Genomic DNA, 21,584 nt, shown 5'->3' with positions numbered 1-21,584 from the left:
TGGGTTCTGAAAGATTTCACTGCTACATTCCATATAGAGCTGACTAAGGCAATCAGTCATCTCGGGTCAAGCAGAGATAAACTTTAATAGTTTATTTAGCAAAAAAGTCTTCAAGTGAAATAGTTCTACCCAGACATATATTTTATGCTGAAATCCCTTTCTGATTTATTGATGATCTCCATTAGTCATGGTTGGTAATGAACCAATCCAAGTTAACCTATGTAGTGCCATTCTATGCATTTTTTCATTTTATCGTGTTCCCATATGCTTGTCCTTTCTCTTAGCAACAAGGCCGGCAGAACCAGGGGGGGGGGCACAGGGGGCACATGCCCCCCACTTTTTCTCAGGTTAAAAATTTGCCCTTTTTCTACATAAAAATTGAGGTGTCTCAAGTTAGCAATTAGAGGCCAGGGAACCAGAATGAACACTCGGGAAGGGCCGTTTCCGGCCATCTAAGGGATTTGTAAAACCAAAAAATTTCGTGTACGCTCCGCGCCAACTGATGGTGGCGCTCCGCTCAGATAGTCGTGCATACAACTTTGCAAATCCTGGCTACGCCCCTGACTTTTAATGAATTTTTGTTGGTCAAACTCAAAGCTATTTCGAATGGAAACAAATTGTTAAGATATTATCAAGAAAATAAACTCTAATTCAGATGATTCCTACATTAGCAACTATATAGTATGTTTTCACCTCATTTTGTCTCAAAAGAAAACTTGTTCCTTGTTTCACAATTTGCACATTGGATATTGCAGTGCTATATGCATATTTTCCTTGAGGGGGGGGGGGGGGGACGTTGATGGAGTGATGTGTATATGCAAATGAGATAATACAATAAGAGTTATAAAGGGTACTAAATATAATGCTGCATCAGTCCAATCGAATTTCTGCAAAGTGCCCTTTGATGTTGGTGCCCTCCCAGATTGAAAGTGCTTCCGCCGCCCTTGCTTAGCAATTTTTCAATAGAAAGTTTCTGTTGGAGTGTATAGAGGGCAGATCCACCATAAGAAGTTTCACTGGGTTTATTCCAACTAAACATAGACCAGAGTTAGTGTGAGTTTTTAGCAAATTTCCTTTTATTCAGTTTTACCTAAATATTAATTATAACTTCCATAATCTAGCTATACAAATTTTACTAAATACACAAGATATATTCAATCCATTCACAAAAGTGCCAGATTTTAGGCTAATTTCGCGTTTAGTCAAAATTACACTTTTCTAATCACTTACAATTGTATTTAATGTATTAATTCTTCGGTTAATATAAATTAGGCTATATGCTAAATCAATTGTGGAAGTATAGAAGTTAGGAGATATGTAACATGCTTAATATCCACACCCCCCCCCACCCTCCTCATTTATTCTCTAGTTGGATTGAAATGTACTTGTAGAAAGAAATTTTCATGCTAAAATTACTTTAAGCTGGTAGAATTGATACATTTTACCAATCTATGTGCAGAGATGTTCCATACACTATTACTCAATACTTCATTAGATAAATGTGAAGGAGCAGAACAAAGGACCATGCGTTCTGATTGTAATTTAATGATTCATTCAGGATGTTTCCTAGAAGTTTTCTCTTGTTAAAGAGCGCTTGACCATTAGGCTCGAACTAAGTGATACCGATGTACGAACTGACTGCCTACCTTGTCCATGGAATTACCTTTAAAAGACTGAGAGTTCATATTTATCATAGCGTGATTGCTCCCTTGTGTCGAACCATTTAACATTCTTAAGTGATAGATAAATGAAAGAATCTGCAGCATGTTGAAAGTTTAACTGCATTTTCGCATTTGTATTCCCAAATGAATTAAATATCGGAAATAGTAACAATTTTCTTCGTTCCTTGTTTGAACGTTACTGCATGTGCCATTAATGCATGGTAGGCCTAGGGGATTGTTCATTACTTTGATTGTTTGTCCGGCTTTGAGCTTCAGTTGAGCTTTTATGACAGTGCATGCCTGCTACAAGCCTGCCACAAGCCTGCTTACAAGCCTGCTACAAGCCTGCTACAAGCCTGTTACAGCCTTGCTTTAGCCCTGGAAAGATGCTGTCGCTTTATGCCACTGTGTTCAAATAACTGCCACATTGCAATTTTCCTCTTTGAGTAGGCCTGAAATTTCGTTAGTGATTTATTGTAAAGCTTTCCTACAGAATTTGGCCATATATAGACATGCGGCCAGGGACGTGGCTCACCCCCCAATCTTGGTAAAACTGACAATAGTTGGAAAATTTGAGTGCGACAGTCGGAATTTCTGACTGTCGCACTCTAATTTTTTCCGACTGTCGCACTCTATTTTTCATATATTCTTGTAATTTGGGAGTGACCTAAAATCTTTGGTGAAAATTGACCTTTAATCAGTCATATTTACCACAGTTTCACATTGAGAAATTGTATCTCGTGATCTTTATACTCCACCATACAAAACTTCGTATGATTTTGAATACTGTAAAAAAAATGCCTAATAGAAATGTACATCGTATATAAACGCTCAATGCTAATCTACGGAAGCTTAAAGGTGCCATCAACATAAGAAACACTTTGCCCTATGAGGTGAAATTTTTCAGTAACTTGTTTAGAGTACAAGATAAAATCTTATCAAAAAACAGAAAACGTTGGATTGCTCAGTTGCTTTAACTCAGCAATTGAACAATTTCCTGAAAAATGTTTAATTGACATCTTATCATATCTCGTGAATTGGACGTTTTGCTGCAAAATGTTCAATTGTTCACTTCATTCCATCTGAGCAATTGAAAAATTTTTGCACTCTAATTACCTTTACAAATTACAACTTACCTTATCTCGTGAAATGGACATTTTTTGGCAAAATGTTCAATTGTTCACTTCATTCCAACTGAGCAATTGAAATATTTTTTGGGCAAAATGTTTAATTGACAACTTATCGTATCTCGTCAACTGAACAATTTTCTGCAAAATTTTTAATTGTTCACTTCATTCAAATGCTCCATATTCCAAATCCTTTTTTCATGTGAGTGATAAATAGTCTCACCCCCTCCCCCCACTCCCAAGAAAATAATATTAAGCTCGCTAGGAAAAAGCACTGTATTTTTGGGTAATTTCACTATGTCGTCGAATATAATTTGTTAGAAAATTTGTTGTTTTCCTCTTTGTTACTTTAACATAGCTTTTGTAGTTAGTAGTCTATGTAGCCTATCAAGCAGATAACTTATACTCAGTTGCTTACTCGCTTAACCAGAGTGATTAATAAGTTTGTGAAGTGAGGGCAAGTGGTACAACAGTACCGAAAAAAAAGTTCGAAACAAAAGTGCAGTCGCGAAAGATAGGGTGTCTGACTGACACTGACCGTATCGTTGACGAGTAGTGCTGGGGGTGGGGGTACAGGCAGCAGTCAGAATTTTCCGGCTCCAAAACCCATCCAGTTGGAATTTCAGCCACTAACCCCCCCCCAATCAATGTCCTTGGACTTCCTATGACCCATTGGTTAGGTGGTCCAAGACGTGCTGGTCTTGACTGGGGCCTAGAGAATTTTGAAGGTCCATTTACATACATTTACGTAGTGATGACTGAGTGGTCAGTTTCATTGGTCAAGCACTCTTTGGACCGGGCAAGGCGCATTATGGAACCCTTCTACATTGTAATTAGCGTTCATATGACCCATTGGTTGGGTGATCCAAGGCGTGCTGCATGGATTAGGGCCCAAAGTTTTTTCTTGGTCCCGTTACACTCATTAAAGAAGTAATGATTTAGTGGTCATTTATATTGGTCAAGCACATTTTGGACCGGGCAAGGCGCATTGTGGTACTCTTCTATGATGTCCTTGGAGTTCATGTTACCCATTGGTTAGGTGATCCAAGGCGTGCTGCATGGATTAGGGCCCAAAGCTTTTCGTGGTCCCGTTACACTCATTAAAGAAGTAATTATTTAGTGGTCATTTAAATTGGTCAAGCACTCTTTGGACCGGGCAAGACGCATAATGGTACCCTGCAACAATGTCCTTGGACTTCCTACGACCCATTGGTTTGGTGGTCCAAGGCGTGCTGCTGGTTTTGATTAGGGCCCAAATGTTTTTATTTAAGTTCCTGTTACATTTATTTAAAAAATTGTTGATTTAATGGTCAATTTTAATTGGTCAAGCACTCTTTGGACCGGGCAAGACGCATTATGGTATCCTTCTACAATGTGTTAAGAATTCATATGACCCATTGGTTAGGTGATCCAAGGCGTGCTAGTCTTGATTAGGGCCTATAGTGATTTTTTCAGGTCCTGTTACATTAATATAGGAACTGGTGAAATAGTGGTCATTTTAGTTGGTCAAGAACTATTTGGACCGGACAAGATGCATTATGGTACCCTTCTAAATAGTCATTAGAGTATATGACCCATAGATAAACCTCGTACCACGACCAAATGTTGAACATCTTGTAAGAAAGCTTTTGTCATGCCAGAGGTGTTATGTCGAAACCATTGTCGAATACGTAACTGAATAGGTAGCAGTTACTCATTCACGAATATCGAACGAGGAAAGGGGAATAAGTATCTAACTTCACACCGGTTCATACTGCAGTATACCTCATGGGGTTCAGACCATTAAATATCAATCTGTTTTAACCAATAGTGTTGTTGTATTCTGCCAGTTTCCAGTGAGCACAAGTTTACCTTGAATTTGAATTGTTGCCTAGAAGCTTAAGGAGATGCCTTGTTATGACATAAAATTGACATTATGGATATACAATAGGAACTTGGCATTCGTCAGGGGTAATGCAGCACAGCTAAGGATGAAATGCGTCAGCCAGTGAACCCTTTGCTGCTGCAACGGTCTTCCTATGCACAAGCAGTTTATGCAGCAGAGCTGTAGAGTACATAAAGCTGAATAGGGTAGGGAATCAACAAGAACAACTTACTTTTACACATATTCTTACACAGGGTCTTTAGTGGATAAGCAGTTTCCTCAAAGTTTCATTTTATATTGAGTTTCTACTTTACAGTTTGGCAGAACTAATTATGACCCATATATTGCTTTCTTACAGAGATATACATTAACTTCACTGAGGTCTTTTAAACAATCAGAATAATTAACTCAAACTCAATATGCACCAGCAATTCCAAACTGTAGTAGTCAAAAGACAATTTGGGGGAATCCCCTAGTGACAATGTCAATTGTACTCAAAATGACCCCACAGTTATGAGGCCTCGCTAACCATTTAGTATATATACCAGCATAATACCAGCACATTTAGGATCTCAAAAAATTTATGATCTGCTTAGTAGTAATTAATTTGACCATAAAGAAGAAATTAAAGACGATCTTACCTAGGTAAGAGAGAACAAGGAAAACTTATGTAATGTTGACAAATGACAATAATGCAAGTCTCTGCATGGATGTTCCACGCTTTGGACCACAAAATGCACCTTAAATATGAAAATTTTGTGGGGACATAATTTCAACCTGTTACAGTAGGCAAATTAGCTTGTTGGGAATGGTTTTGTTTGAGTACATGATGTGCAATATGAAATCCAATAGCTAGAAAATAATTATCTCAGCCCATCCTCCTCACCCTCCCCCCCCCCCCGTCGCTGCCGGTGAATAATTTTTACCCAACTGCTGTGGGTGATTCTCCCTCAATTGACCACAGTGTTGGGGCCAAGGCCTCACTGCCTCCTTTTTTATATTGGCCCCCACTAGTAGGTCATCCCTTTTTCACAAATGTTGAGAAAATAATTCAGGGTTGTTAGATACAAAATGGTACTATATTAAGTCCAAAATCATTAATTTTTAAACTTGTTTGGGGGAGGTAGGTGGGGATTATGGCTACCATTGGATTCACCAGTAACCCTGGGGTGTCTTTTTGATCTCTGGAAATGTTTTCTATACTTGCTATTTAGTACAAAATGACATTTTCTTTAGAGGTTTTGGCCTCTTGGAGGAAGGCATGGATCTGGATCTAGTGTGGTCCTGACAAGGGGTGTCAGAGAAGGGACAAGCCTTCTCCCTTTTGAAAGTAGCTGCATCTAAGTAAGTTTGTATTCAATGATAAACAGTTCAAGAACTGTCCATTTTAGGAAGGGAATTTTCTATAAATATTTTGGTCATTTTTGAGCAGACTATTGCCCCTCATAACCCCCAGGATCCACTAGTATTTAAAATTTCATCTGAAAGCAGATTTTGAATAAATGGTGTTAATAACTAGATGTGATTAAAAACTGCATGTAAAACAAGCCTAAAAACAAGCTAAAATTGCAAACACTGCATTGCCCTGATGAAGTATTTAGGGGCCAGGGGCAAAAAAAATATAAGCACACTTTTGAAAACTAGCCCATATGATGAAATTTTACAATTTATACTTGTCACTTTGTTTTTTGTTTCAATGATAATCGTAACCTATACACTGTATGCGTGTGTGACGCCTCGCTTGTAAACACGATAGATCAAGTAGGGAAGCTTGGCCCAATCTAATATTTGGTGTATATGAGCACCACATTGAGTAGAACCCTATCGTTTTGTGGGGAGGTCAAAGGTCATTTGGAGTCACCAGGGGCCAAATAGTGTAAACCTTGTTAACACGATATCTCAAGGACGAAAGCTTGGTTTAGTCTCGTATTTCTTGTAAAGGAGTACCACATCAAGTTCAAGATCCCTATTGTTTTTGGTGGAGGTCCATTTTGGGTCACTAGAGGTCAAATTGTGAAAACCTTGTAAACACAATAACTGAAGAAGGGAAGGTTAGACGAATCTCATATTTAGTATGTAGTTGTGACACGTTCAGTAGAAGATTTTATTGAGGTCAAAGGTCATTTGGAGTCACCAAACTCCAAATTGTGGAACCTTGTTTTATAAGCTGCCTTCTCTCCCACAGACCAGCCTGTAAGATAACATATGCATTACGCCTCTTACAAATAGGTGGCCATTGGCAATTGGAAATGGGCTGATGGGCATCTGTAGAATCTAAATAAATAATAGGGTTCGTTAACATCTAAATAAGGAATAGGGTTCGTTAACACAACAAGGTGAAGAATGAGAGTCAGAATACCAAAACATTTAAGATGGCAAAACATCTCCTTCATTATTTCTTAAGGCAATTTTCCTACTGGCTATCAGTCATTATTTGCAAAGTATAGAACAATTTAATGGAGTTTTGAGACAAGTTTGCTGTTGTCACTGCTAGGAATTTTGGAAGAGGTACAACCTCAGATTTTCATCGAGGAGCCCTTATGTCACCGAAGCAAAGCTAACTTTGCAGGTATTTTTACAGAACAGTAGAGAACAGTTTAAGAAGTTTTGAGACAAGTTTGCATTTTTGGCAGATAGATGCTCTTACAACGTCAGATTTTCATTGCGTGAAAGATCGCTTTGATTTAGGCAGTACAATGGAGTAATATCAATATTTTTTCGCGCATCAATAGGCAGCCAAAAGACAGATAAATAATTGGGAAAATGTACGAAGTTGCCGCTCTAATCACAAAAACGAACACAGCATAAACGCTGAATATTATAGTTCTGTCGAAAAATACACATGTGGATGCAAGCACATGGCCACTGATATTGGTATTCTGACTCTTATTCTTCACCTTGTTGTGTTAACGAACCCTATTTTACCCAACCATTGCTGGCCTAGACACCATAAAATTGCTCACAGGCCCAGCCAGGTTTGTTCAAGTTTTCCCATTATCATTAACGTGACAAAAGTAGAACGATACTTTTTAAGGCCTAACTATGCTGAAAATGGTGGAAGAGACTACACAAATTGATGTCAACAGCCGATCCATAGTAGACACTTATTAATCAATAAGCTATGACCTGTGCCCTACCGATCAGTAATATGGGATGTTGGAAAATTCAAACTTCCTTTTCATAGTCAATTGATAATCTTGGTTTTTTTCACAATAGAGGTGTGTTCCAGTGCCCACAGGCCGAAATGAGGAGCCTTTTCAGAATTGGTGACAGAGGTTCAAGCCATCAATCCATGAGAGGCTGTGGTAGAGGAGCTGGAAATCAAGGTCAGAGACTATATCATCCTTACACCTCACCACAGCGATGGATGTTGTCCTTCTTCCAAACTTTGATATGTAGTAAGTTTTCTTAACATTGTTTTTGTTGCTTTTTACAACTTCATTTTTGGTTTTGATGATAATTGCAACCTTTGTAGTCATGCAGGTCATGCAGGGGTTCCCGGACAATTCCCCCTGGACGATTTCCCCCCGGACTATTACCCCCCGGACGATTCCCCCTCGGACAATTCCCAACCCTGACATTTGCCCCCCCCGGACAATTCCCACCCGGACAATTACCAACCCTGACAATTGCCCCCTGGCCATTTCCCACTCCGGACAATTCCCACCCAATACAGTTTCCCCCCGGACAATTTCCCCCTGGACAATTTCCCCCCGGACAATCCCCTTCCTCGGAAATTTAGACGATTGATTGACAGCCGATGTAGGCGGGGTTAAGACTATTATTCCAGTAAAATTGGTGGTGTGCAACAGATTTCAGTTTTGGTTTCGATGACAATCGTAATTTATGCATTCATGCGGGTGTGACAGGGAATAGTGTCCGGGCGTCTCACGGACACTATTCCACGGGAATTGTGTCCGTAGAACATCTTTCTCGGGGGGAATTGTGTCCGGCGGACAGTATTATCTGTCCGGACAGACACTATTAACTAGGAAAAAACGTCCGTGTGTGGTGATTTTCTGTCCGCGCGGACAGGATGAGAGAATAGTACGGACAAATGTGTCCTACAAGCTCTTCTGTATGGAAACGTAGTGCAAAAACATCAGGACAGCAAGGCTTCTTTGGAGTATGCCTTTTCATCTTAATTGTATTTCTTAATGGCAGGATTTATAGAGGAACTTTAGACCAATTTCACTACATGATGAACGGCTGAAATATATGGTCATTAATGATTTCTTGCATGATACTATTTGGACAGACACAAATGAATGGAAATATCAATTTAATTTAAAATTTATTGCAACTTTAATTCTCCTTAATGTTCTCTGCTGCATAAGATAAATACATTTCTATAAAATAACAAAAGTGCTGCAAGACTTGTGCAACATCCTACGTCTATTGTGACATAGAACAACTGTATCTGTTTCTTTATTTTTAGTACAAGCTGTTTCAATTACTTTGTTTGATGAAAATCATCCAATTTCCCTTCTACTTTTAATACTTATGCTTGACAACCATTGACAATAACAGATAGCCTCACATCTAGTAACTTTTGAAATCTTGGGGATCTCAAGACAAAATGACATTCACATAGAAAAAAGGTTACATAAATCAGAGTAAATCATGCTTTGGCGTCCACAGTTGTAGCCTAGCAGTATTTGATGGTCAGGCAATCAATTAAAGGTAGACTACTGTTAATCCAGTTATCGACAGGCTGTGAATGTGAACTATGGTGAAAATACCTGGGAATTCCTTTTCATGTGATATATTTTAAGATTGGGCAATGCCTAGCTGGTTGGAAATGGTACTTGGGAAGCAATATAAAATCATATGGTATAGGAGCAGAGGGTTTGTGTAGGGTGTTTTCGTGTGTTCATGACATGTCAACCATCGAATAATGATATATTGCCTGCACAGTCAGGCAGTGCATTATTCATTAGAAGGTATTTCCAAACGAATATCTCACCATGCACAACTGGTATTGATAAACACCAGAAACGTTTGTTGCTACTATGTATTGTTAATGGGCATAAAGGCCTCTAAGCTATATCATTTATTTTCTACAAAAATCAGCTGAAAGTTATATTGCATTGGCTTCAAATATCCCAGATACTAAAATATGGTCACTTATGGTCAAAATTATTAAACTGTTTTTGTACCACCTGTAGGAAATTTACCTCACTGGGACATTCTGTCCTTTTGCATGTTCTTTTAAATTGTCTGAGAAAAATTTGGGTTTATAAAGACCTCAAGGAAAGTACTTCTTGATGTCACAGTACAACTTTGTGGCCTATACAGACTACCTTCAAATGACATGCTGCTGGTCACACTAAGTATCAGGCTTAACATAAATACTGGGAAAGGAGGCTGTGTGAGAACCAGTTCTACTACACTCAGATTGTTTAGTGTTAGTCAAAGTATCTCAATGACTATTGTTCAAATGTTGGAAAGAAAAAAAATGAATTAGGGCTAATTGGGAAATGCAAGCTGAAACCAGTGAAATCATATTTGTACACAATTCAGACACCTTGGTATCAGTTAACATTTCTCTTGCTTTTGTCTACATATTTGGCCCACCTTTTCCTTTGACATTAAATAAATATTCTTTGCACTAAAAGTTTGGTCTTGACACAGTCAACAGTAAAATCACCTGAATCCTTTACTGGGGAGCATCCAAGGCCAGTCAACACTGAAAATAAAAATACACATATATACACATACATACATATACATATATACACACCCATACAAACATACATACACACATACATATATATATATATATTTATATATATATATATATATATATATATATATATATATATATATATATATATATATATATATATATATATATATACAAAACGTACAAGTGCAGCTGTCTACAATAAATTATCCAGATTACCATTTTGTAAATAAATAGCAGCACGATAAATAAAACTATTTTTATACACATTAATTCTGAATTTTGGTGTTATTGCTTTGTTTCTCAGATTATACCTTGTAGTTTCTCGAAGTAGAGAGTTAAGTTTGGTATGCAAAGAATGTCTGTCATTTTTCTGTATGCAATTTACACTTCTAATGAACTCATTTTTAGCAGCATTGTTTACAGTACTCATAAGAAAGTTAAAATCTATATTAAAAATTCTAGAACAATACTTTAAAAAAAAAAATTCTCTTATTATCTTTAATTAGTAAAAAGTGATACCAAGCAGAAACAGCATATATTAGGTGTGGTAAGATATTGGCAGTAAAAACTCTTTTCCTTACATCAACATGAAACTATGGAACTACATACGATAGAGTTGAGACTATGAAGTACACCCGTTTAAGTATTCTGCTTATATGACCACTGAAACTTAGTTTGTCATCAATACAAACACCTAGATATACTGTATGATGAGTGCGTTCTACTTCTGCATCTTTAATTGAGATTTTAGTTAACTTACATGATACAAGACCTTTTCTACGAAAATGCTTATTCAGTTGCAACAACTACATAATGCATCACAGATAAAGAAACTATATCCCAGTTGTTACTTGCCTTGATATACTTGAATGGCATATGAGGACAGCTGTCAAGTAGCATGTATGCATAAACCAGACTGTGGTTTCTATGATCCAACATGAGTATCATTTCATATGAATGGGACATACTGACACACTTGATCTTAGTAATACAGCAAGAAGTGACAAACAGTATATTCACAATGACAGATGCTGACACAAATGACCACTGATAGCCTGCTTTACTCACTCAATGTGATACATACTACAGTAAATATGAGATTTATTCCAGCTGCCTCATCTTGAGATATCAAGTTTTAAAGGTTTACAAAATTTGACCACTGTTAATCTCCACAATAACAAAGGCCTCTTTTAGCCATGTGGTATACTTACAGACTAAATATGATATCTGTTCAGCTTCCTTTCTTGAACTTACATTTTTACAAGGTTTTCACAACTTGAACCCTGTTTACCCTTTGACATCCACCCCAAAAATATAGGTTATAATCAATATGATTCACATACATACCAAATCTTACATTTTCCAAGCTTCCCTTCTAGAGATAGCGTGTTCGAAGCCAGGTGTCATACCACACACAAAAATAAACGCATAGGTTTATCAAATCAGCAAACAAATTAAGCATTGATATTGAGATGACGTAATATGACAAATCAATTTTTTCTAACCCATACTGTCACGACTCTATGTTTATACTTAGAACTAACAATGAATGTATGCTATATCAAGTGAGCTGGCTTCCCTAATCTTGGAAACATAATTGTTCTGCTTGTTTTAGCCAGTTTTCTGTTAATTAGTACCTACTCGTGTGACCAAAGCAAAGCATAGCAGAACAGAATTTAAAAAATTAGATGGTGAATGTAAAAATTCCATTTACCTGAAGAAAGACGAACTAACTGCCATTTACTGTTCTGGATGTGACACATGAGTTTATAGATTACAACTACCAATAGAACTTAATTTCTACGTGTGGTAAAATATATGCTTGTTATGTGAGACTTTTGTTAGAATTTTGTCACCTTAGAGTCCTTTGAACTTCACAATCAACAAAAACAATCCCAGGATTTACTTATACCATCATTCTGACTGGAGTTCTCTGGGAACATTGCTCTTGATTCAACCTTACAATGACATTACTTATGCATTATAAGATAATAGAAATACTAATTCTATTCAGTATACTAATTGTGTGCACATTTTCTCCTTGCCAGGGGGAGCTAGAAAAACAGACCCTTTGATATATATGGAGGGGGAGGAAGTGTGTGTGTGAGAAGGGGGGGGGGGTTATGAATTGAATTGAAACCAATCTAGTGTGGTTTGAACAGAGGGAATGTGTGAATTAAATATTGCTTAATATAAGGACACTTATTGCCGGTTCCAAAAAGTGCTATCTGACGGCATTTTATGCTTTGCTTTTCTTGTTGCTTGCTATTTTTAATCTATCTTGCACATATAAACATACTTAAACTTTAGGCGGGATTTTTTTTCTGGAATTGTCTATCAGTGGGGGTGGGGGGACAAACAATAACGATATGCATGAAAGAAAGAAACCTTTTTATCATAAATTATCAAGTTCTTGTCTTAACCACTGGTTGTTATACTCAAACACCTGATCATCTCCAACCTCATCATATTCAGCTTGGATAGCCTCCCTTCATATCCTGGTGAAATGCTCTGACCCTTGGCACCAACCTATACCTATACATAAAAGTTCAAAATTATTGACTGAATAGAGAAGTTAATAAGTAACCACATTCAAGCTAAAAAAATGCATGTTTACACTACATATTGTAGCGGAAAGCTACGACTTTTCCTTAGTGAGATACGTTTCGCTCCCTCAGGGGTAACATCTGTTGCGCTCCGCGGAGGTAACGAGAGATGTTTATCCGGAACAGGAACTGATTACGTAATTTTGCTATATCGATGTATTCCCGTGACTGGCATAGGCAGGCACGGCGGTGGGTGTGTGAGGCGATCCCATTGGTCGCAACTCACCGTAGTTATATATACAAGTAGTCCCTGATTGGTCTAAGCCTTTTTTTACAGTTTATGTACGGACGTGTGTAAACGGGGGTTATTTCCGGGGTATTTAATGCAGGGTTCTTTCGTAAATGAGTGAGTCAGAGGGTCGGAGAGTCGGTCGAGTGCAAGACGAGGAACTTTCCTTCCGGCGGCTCGTGGTAAAGCCTTTGATATTTGCTAAGTCCAAACAAATGTGTTTAAGCATTTTAGAGTGCCCGCATCTCTGCGCTGCCCGAGTCCAGCGGATTGCCCGACGCCTGCGCTGCCCGAGTCCAGCGGATTGCCCGACACCTGCGCTGCCCGAGTCCAGCGGATTGCCCCACACCTGCGCTGCCCGAGTCCAGCGGATTGCCCGACCCCTGCGCTGCCCGAGTCCAGCGGATTGCCCGACACCTGCGCTGCCCGAGTCAAGCGGAATGCCCGAAGCCTGTGCTGCCCGACACCGGTGGATTGCAGACGTCTAGACTGCCCGACCCTTGCGCAGCCCAGTCTAACTTAGCCATGTTTATCATTGGGTTGTGCCCGACCCCAGTGCGTTATATTGGGCAAATGTAAATATTGTATTATACGCTGTAGATGTAGAACGAGATGAGAAATTATACTTTTATTAATCTTACAACTCTGGTGTCTGCCTCCTGATTTAGAGTTAATCTGTACCCGTCCCCCATCTACCTCCCCTACTCTCCTCCAGTTGGTTTCGAGACAGGTTTTACACTACCAGACGTTGGCGGCGTTACATTGGTGGCAGCGATGGGATTCTAGTGCCTATCTGGTAGTCTGGACCGAGTCGAGATGTCTGGGACTAACCCTTTTGAACAGTCTGTGGTGAACGAGCCGGCTACGTGGTCACTTCCGGACGAGAACATCCCTGATGTGGATGAATTCGATCCTCTGAACGTGCCAGTTAGACCGAGATCATGTGGAGGGCCGATACAAACGACGAAATATCAAGACGAGCCTGGCTGGGGAGATAAAGGGGACGGCGACAGGTTGGCTGACTTTCTTGTGGGTCCAGAGGCTCTGAGGGACGAAAACCGTCGCCCGACGGTAGGCAGATCGTATGAATTGGCCGACGAACGTGGTGAAGCTTGGGGAGACGAAGACCGCCGTCCGTTGATGAACCAGGGATACAAGAGGACAGCTAGAGAGGATGCCCTGGAGGCGAGTAGATGGCAACCACGGGGTGGCCCAAGGGAACAAATGGTAATGCAGCAGCCGACAGAGGCATATGAAAGCGCTCCGGCCTACGACCGGGGGCGTTTTAGAACAAACGAATTGCGACCAGGTATGAGACCAGGGTATCCATGGCGGGAGGAAGGGAATAATCGAAGGTTGTCTATGAGCAATGACGAAAAAATCAGTCGGCAAAGAATGTGGCACCCGCAGTATGAGCCCCAGGCCCCCAATTTGAGTGTTTCTAGGGTAACAGCGCCCTCATTTAATGGCTCAACACCCTGGGAGGATTACATAGTTCAGTTTGAGCTAATATCAGAACTAAACGGTTGGGATGAGAGAACAAGGGCGTTACAACTAGCGGCAAGCCTGAGGGGCCCAGCACAGGCTGTCCTTGCTGATCTTGATGCATCGAAGAGAAGAAGATTTGAATCTCTCACGGATGCGCTCGAACAAAGATTCGGGAGAGCTAACCAGACAGAACTATTCAGAACGCTCTTACGTAACAGGACCCGACAACAGGGGGAGAGTATTCCAGAACTGGCCCATGATATACAGCGACTTCTCTCCCGTGCTTACCCTAATGCCTCTATTGAGATGAAGGAGACCCTATCGAAAGAGTTCTTTATAGATGCCATAAGCGACCGTGACATCAGATGGAAGATATATCAGTCAAGACCCAAGACCCTGGAGGAAGCAGTGAGCATTGCAGCCGAGCTGGAGGCCTTCACCCTTTCCGAACAGAGGAAGGACACCCAGAAGAGGGCTGTAGTAAGAGTTGTATCAGAGAAGACAGAAGGTCAGGAAAACAAGTGTGGTGCGATAGATGATATTAGTAAAACACTAGCGACAGCAATGACCGAAGGATTCTCCGAACTTACTAAACAGCTACAGAAACTGCTCTTAGTGAACAACACAAATGTGTCAAAGGAAGGCCAAGAAAGGCGGAAAACTATCAAATGCTGGAACTGTGGAGAGATGGGCCATATTCGGAGGAACTGTCCTTCCCCCCTGAAATATGTTATCCCTGCAGAGGAGACAAAGAAACAGGAAAACGAGGAGAAGTCGGTCTTGTAGGGCAAAGATCGACTAGTCCACATGGTAAGCCCGTCAATGTACCACTCTCATGGAAGAGGTTGCGGTCTGTAGGTGCGAGAGGTTTGTACGTACAGGGAGAGCTAGAGGGTGTCAAAGTGAGTTTACTTGTCGACACCGGAGCTGACCTGACGGTAGTGCGAACGGGATTCTTTGAGCAATTGTCCGCCAAAAAGACTTTGGAGCTCAAGGATGTATCTCTCGACATGGCTGTTGCAGACGGTAGACCCCTCGCGTTCTCGGGGTGTGGTAGACTCCAGTTGAAAGTAGGTAGCTTTGCAGTAGAGCATGAGATCTGGGTAGCAGACATCGATGTCGATGCACTTTTGGGTTACGATTTCCTTCAGAGGTATAACTGTACCATTGACGCTGGGAAAGGGGAGCTGACCATTAGAGGTATACAACATGACAACATCGAAAAGAATTTCGATGGTTGTAGGGTTGTGATAGCTAAAACGGTAGTGATCCCCCCGGAAAGCGAGAAAATGGTAGCAGCGAGAATTCCAGGAATGGCTGGAGTCGAGGTACCTGCTGTAGTGGAGTGTAACGAAAGGTTTACCGAAAGACATGGTGTGATGGTTGCCAAGATACTCGTAGACCCCTCTAATGAGCTGGTACCGCTGAGACTGATGAACCCGTCGAACCGACCTATTACACTGTATGAGGGAACACTCGTAGGTGAATGCTACTCTGCAGAAGTAATAGAAAACAATCCGTCTGTGGGCTGTAGAACCCTGCAAGGAAGAAATAGGGGTGATGGTGTACCGCCTACTGGGCCTACTCAGTTGACAGAACCTTTAGAGGAGCTTGCATTGCGAAGTTGTACTGAATTAACCGAGGCGCAAGCCGGTGAAGTCAGGAAATGCCTTGCAGCCAATGCCGATGTTTTTGCTAGATCAAAAGAGGACCTCGGACGAACAGACCTGGTGCAACATCAGATTAACACAGGGACGGCGAGACCAATTCGCCAAGCGCCACGTAGACTCCCGATACACCGTAAGGGTGAGGCTCGGATAGAAGTGGAGAGAATGCTTGACCATGACATTATCGAGCCTTCGATGAGTGCTTGGGCGTCACCGATAGTACTAGTGAAAAAGAAAGACGGCTCCACTAGGTTCTGTGTCGATTACAGGAAGCTAAATGACGTAACCGAGAAGGACTCGTACCCCCTACCCCGAATTGACGACACCCTAGACACTCTTTCCGGGGCAAAGTGGTTTTCAACGCTCGATCTGGCGAGCGGGTACTGGCAGGTTGAGGTTCAAGAACGCGACCGTCCAAAAACTGCTTTCGTTACCGGAAGTGGTCTATTCCAGTTTAAGGTGCTTCCGTTTGGACTTTGTAACGCCCCGGCGACGTTCGAGAGACTTATGGAGAGGGTGTTAAAGGGTCTGCAGTGGCAAACGTGTTTGTTGTATCTTGATGACGTCATCGTATATGGAGACTCCTTCGAGAAAACCCTTAAACGACTTGCTGGCGTTTTTCAAAGGCTTCGTGAGGCGAAACTAAAGCTCAACCCGAAAAAGTGTAATCTTTTCCGAAGGGAGGTCAACTACCTAGGACATGTCGTTTCAAGCGAAGGAATCGCCCCTGACCCTGAGAAAGTCCGGTGTGTACTAGAGTGGCCTACTCCCTGTTCCACTACGGAAGTGCGTAGTTTCGTCGGGTTATGTTCATACTATCGCCGATTTGTAAAGGGATTCTCCCATATTTGCGCACCTTTGTTTCGCCTAACTGAAAAAGAAAGGGACTTTAGATGGAATGAGGACTGTGAACTTGCTTTCAGAAAGATGAAGCAAGAGCTCACGTCGGCGCCTATTTTAGTCTATCCGGACGAGAAACGGGCATTCATCCTCGACAGTGATGCCAGTAACTTTGCCATAGGGTCTGTACTGTCCCAGGTGACTGAAGGGTCTACCCAAGAAAAGGTTGTAGCTTACTTCAGTAAGGCTCTGTCTAAGACGGAAAGGAACTATTGCGTTACACGTAAGGAGCTGCTGGCCATTGTTCTCTCGATCAAACACTTTCATCACTACCTCTATGGAGCCAAGTTTGTGGTTCGAACTGATCATGGCGCTTTAAGATGGCTAGTAAACTTTCGTAATCCTGAGGGACAGCTAGCCCGATGGTTGGAGACTCTCTCAACATATGACTTTGACATAACACACCGACCAGGAAGAATACACGGCAACGCTGACGCTCTATCAAGACGCCCCTGCAATGAATGCCGACACTGTGAAAAATCCGAAGAAAAAGAAGATCAGGCAGACAAAGCAAATCTTGCGGAGCCGACCGTGAAACAGGTGTTTGTAATAAACAGACGAAATAAGTCAGAGCCTGCTGTTGGAATTGTGGAGAAACATCAAAATATTTCACAAAGTCAACCATATTCCTGGTTCCACCGATGGACACATGCTGAGTTGCGGAAAATGCAAATTGACGACAGCGACATTGGGCCTATACTACTCTGGAAAGAAGTGCAGGATTCAAGACCGAATTGGGAGCAAATAACTGCAGGCAGTCCGGCCTTAAAAAACTATTGGAGCCAATGGGATCGCTTACTTCTTAAAGGGGGTGTACTCTATCGTAAATTTGAGACGGACGCGGGAGATAGCGAACTGCATCAGCTGGTAGTCCCAAAAGAAATTCAAGAAGAAATCCTGGATAAGTCCCATAACCATAGGCTTTCAGGCCATTTTATGGCGAAGAAGACTCTTAAACGTATCCGAGAACTGTATTACTGGAGTGGTTATAGGGGCCACGTGGAGAAATGGTGTAAGAGCTGTGACGCATGCGCTTCACGCAAGGGCCCTAGGAAAAAGGCCAATGCATCCTTAAAGCAGTATGGCGCCGGACACGTACTACAACGTTGCGCCATGGATATCATGGGACCACTCCCAGTATCGAGTCGGGGTAATCGGTACGTCGTTGTCATAGCTGATTATTTCACAAAATGGACAGAAGCATTTGCGATAGCCGACATGGAAGCCGAAACTGTCGCCAGGGTACTGGTTGAAGAGTTTATCTGCAGGTTTGGTGTCCCCGAAGAACTTCACACTGATCAGGGCCGACAATTTGAATCCGAACTATTCCAACATATGTGTCGACTGTTAGACATTCACAAGACAAGGACGACACCGTTCCATCCACAATCCGACGGGATGGTGGAGCGATTTAATCGGACCCTAGAAGATATGCTCTCCCTTGTTGTAAGTGAAAATCAGAAAGACTGGGATGCGTGGCTGCCGTACCTGTTAATGGCTTATCGCTCCGCGGAGCATGAAAGCACCGGGTTTTCACCGGCTGAAATCATGCTGGGAAGGATGGTTACCTTGCCGTTAAGCGCCCAACTCCCCAGGCTACCCGACGAGACGGACAGTCCCCGTAAGCCTACCCCTAAATATGTACTGGAGTTAGATAAGACCATGCACAGAATACATGAGATTGCAAGAGGGAAGCTAAAACTAGCCAGTGATAAACAAAAGAAGTTTCACGATAAAGGTGCATACAACCAGGAGTTTACTCAGGGGGATTTGATATGGCTGCTAAACACCAAGAGGAAAAGAGGGATTTCCCCTAAACTCCAGAAACGTTGGGACGGGCCAGGAAAAATTCTGAAGAAACTCTCAGATGTCATATATCGTGTTAAAATGCGACCTAAGAAGAAACCGCAGGTAGTTCATCACGACCGTCTGAAGCCTTATATCGGAGAGGATCCGCCCCTGTGGTTGTTACGGAAGCCTTCGATCAGCGAAGCTCCTCAGCAAACGGTCACCGAGGTGGAAAATCTACAAAAACAGTAGCGTCGACGCGTTGGCCTTACGTAAGATAATACCACCGCGGATCTCCTTGTTGACTGCCATAGTGGTTTTATCTTTCCTCCACCGTGGCATGAAAAACAAAACATCGGACACTATGCCGTACACTAGTTTCAGCTAGATCTTCCACACAGTCATTTCCGGGTTGCATCTTCATCAGGAACAACTAAAAATGTCTCACTTATACGAAGCCGAATTCAAGTGCAGAGACTGTAAAAGACGTTACTCTGATCTCAGTGAACTGAAACGTCATTATGCGGAGAAACACGGGGACGGCAGGAAACTCTTTAGATGTGAAGAATGTGATTATTCGTCTAATAAGAAGGCCGACGTGGTTCGACATAAGAGTAGTCGCCATAAATCGGAAGACACCAGGCAGGTCAGCCTAGGCTTAAAGGAACCTAACGAGCCTAGTACCTCCAAACCTCGATCTCCACCCAGGGTCCAGCGGCCAGATTGGCCTACACTTCAGACTATCGTTGGATCACCCCATTCGGCTACGGAGTTTCAGCAAGAAAACCATTTGGACGAAGCTATCGAGCAGAGGGACACTCCCCCAACACCAGTGGTAACCCCACTCAAAAGAAGCCTGTCTCAGCCGAACGACGGAGACCAGACCCGCAAGGTACTAAAAAAGGCCATAGAAGATGCGAATAGACCGATGGTGGGTAATAACGACGACAGACAACCAAAGGAGAGGATTTCAACGGTGGTACTCCAGGATGGGAGGATCTACGTAACTGTAGAGAAATTTTAAAGACAACCAACCCTTCAGCGAAACGAACTTTCAGTTACTTTGTAAATAATTTCTTTCTATTCTATATACCGGAGAGAACATTCTATATACATGGTTTCGTAACCTGTAATTTTCTGTGGACGCTTATTCCGTTTTGAATGATTAGCGAAATTATCGCCGGGAACGAAGTTAACCAGACCCATCACGGAAAATTGTTTCAAAACGTTGTTTCTTTGTATGGACACATGTATTCTCGTTACTTAAATTTATTTTTACTTGGACAACATTTGTGTCACAGCATTTTGTTTTTGTTTATTGAACAAAAGTGGATAATTATGTGCTTTTTGAACGGACACTTCGTATTTTTATGTTTAACATTTTACTTACGGACCCTCTTTCACTACCTTCTTTATGTTCTTATCAAACGTAAGTTGATTTTCTTTTCATGCTTATTTCGTGCTATTTTTGGTAAACAATGTACTGTAACTAGGAGTTACTCAAGCTGAAACGATTGGTTCTTAAACTCATACGTTCTTGCCCTCACTTTATATTGTAAATTAAGTGATTTGTTTTAAGAGGAACCAATTTTTAATTAATTGTTGTATTGTTAGTTAGTTTTTGGGTATAGAAAATGCGAGGACGCATTTGTAGCTCGGGTGGGGGAAATGTAGCGGAAAGCTACGACTTTTCCTTAGTGAGATACGTTTCGCTCCCTCAGGGGTAACATCTGTTGCGCTCCGCGGAGGTAACGAGAGATGTTTATCCGGAACAGGAACTGATTACGTAATTTTGCTATATCGATGTATTCCCGTGACTGGCATAGGCAGGCACGGCGGTGGGTGTGTGAGGCGATCCCATTGGTCGCAACTCACCGTAGTTATATATACAAGTAGTCCCTGATTGGTCTAAGCCTTTTTTTACAGTTTATGTACGGACGTGTGTAAACGGGGGTTATTTCCGGGGTATTTAATGCAGGGTTCTTTCGTAAATGAGTGAGTCAGAGGGTCGGAGAGTCGGTCGAGTGCAAGACGAGGAACTTTCCTTCCGGCGGCTCGTGGTAAAGCCTTTGATATTTGCTAAGTCCAAACAAATGTGTTTAAGCATTTTAGAGTGCCCGCATCTCTGCGCTGCCCGAGTCCAGCGGATTGCCCGACGCCTGCGCTGCCCGAGTCCAGCGGATTGCCCGACACCTGCGCTGCCCGAGTCCAGCGGATTGCCCCACACCTGCGCTGCCCGAGTCCAGCGGATTGCCCGACCCCTGCGCTGCCCGAGTCCAGCGGATTGCCCGACACCTGCGCTGCCCGAGTCAAGCGGAATGCCCGAAGCCTGTGCTGCCCGACACCGGTGGATTGCAGACGTCTAGACTGCCCGACCCTTGCGCAGCCCAGTCTAACTTAGCCATGTTTATCATTGGGTTGTGCCCGACCCCAGTGCGTTATATTGGGCAAATGTAAATATTGTATTATACGCTGTAGATGTAGAACGAGATGAGAAATTATACTTTTATTAATCTTACAACTCTGGTGTCTGCCTCCTGATTTAGAGTTAATCTGTACCCGTCC

General features: G+C 41.8%; 1 protein-coding gene across 9 annotated transcripts in view; it reads left to right on the top strand.

The window, feature by feature from the left end:
* LOC139983616 (uncharacterized) overlaps window positions 1-21,584 on the top strand; it is a 121,223-nt gene that overhangs the window by 29,220 nt on the left and 70,419 nt on the right. For all 9 annotated transcript variants that reach the window (XR_011798769.1, XM_071997275.1, XM_071997280.1 and 6 more), the window contains one exon: window positions 7,869-8,050. The gene's annotated coding sequence lies outside the window, so the exon portion shown is untranslated. The remainder of the gene's footprint in view (window positions 1-7,868; window positions 8,051-21,584) is intronic.

The sequence above is a fragment of the Apostichopus japonicus genome, chromosome 16 (assembly GCF_037975245.1).
Source record: "Apostichopus japonicus isolate 1M-3 chromosome 16, ASM3797524v1, whole genome shotgun sequence".
In the NCBI taxonomy this organism is placed as follows: domain Eukaryota; kingdom Metazoa; phylum Echinodermata; class Holothuroidea; order Aspidochirotida; family Stichopodidae; genus Apostichopus; species Apostichopus japonicus.
This window is presented reverse-complemented; position numbering and strand designations above follow the sequence as displayed.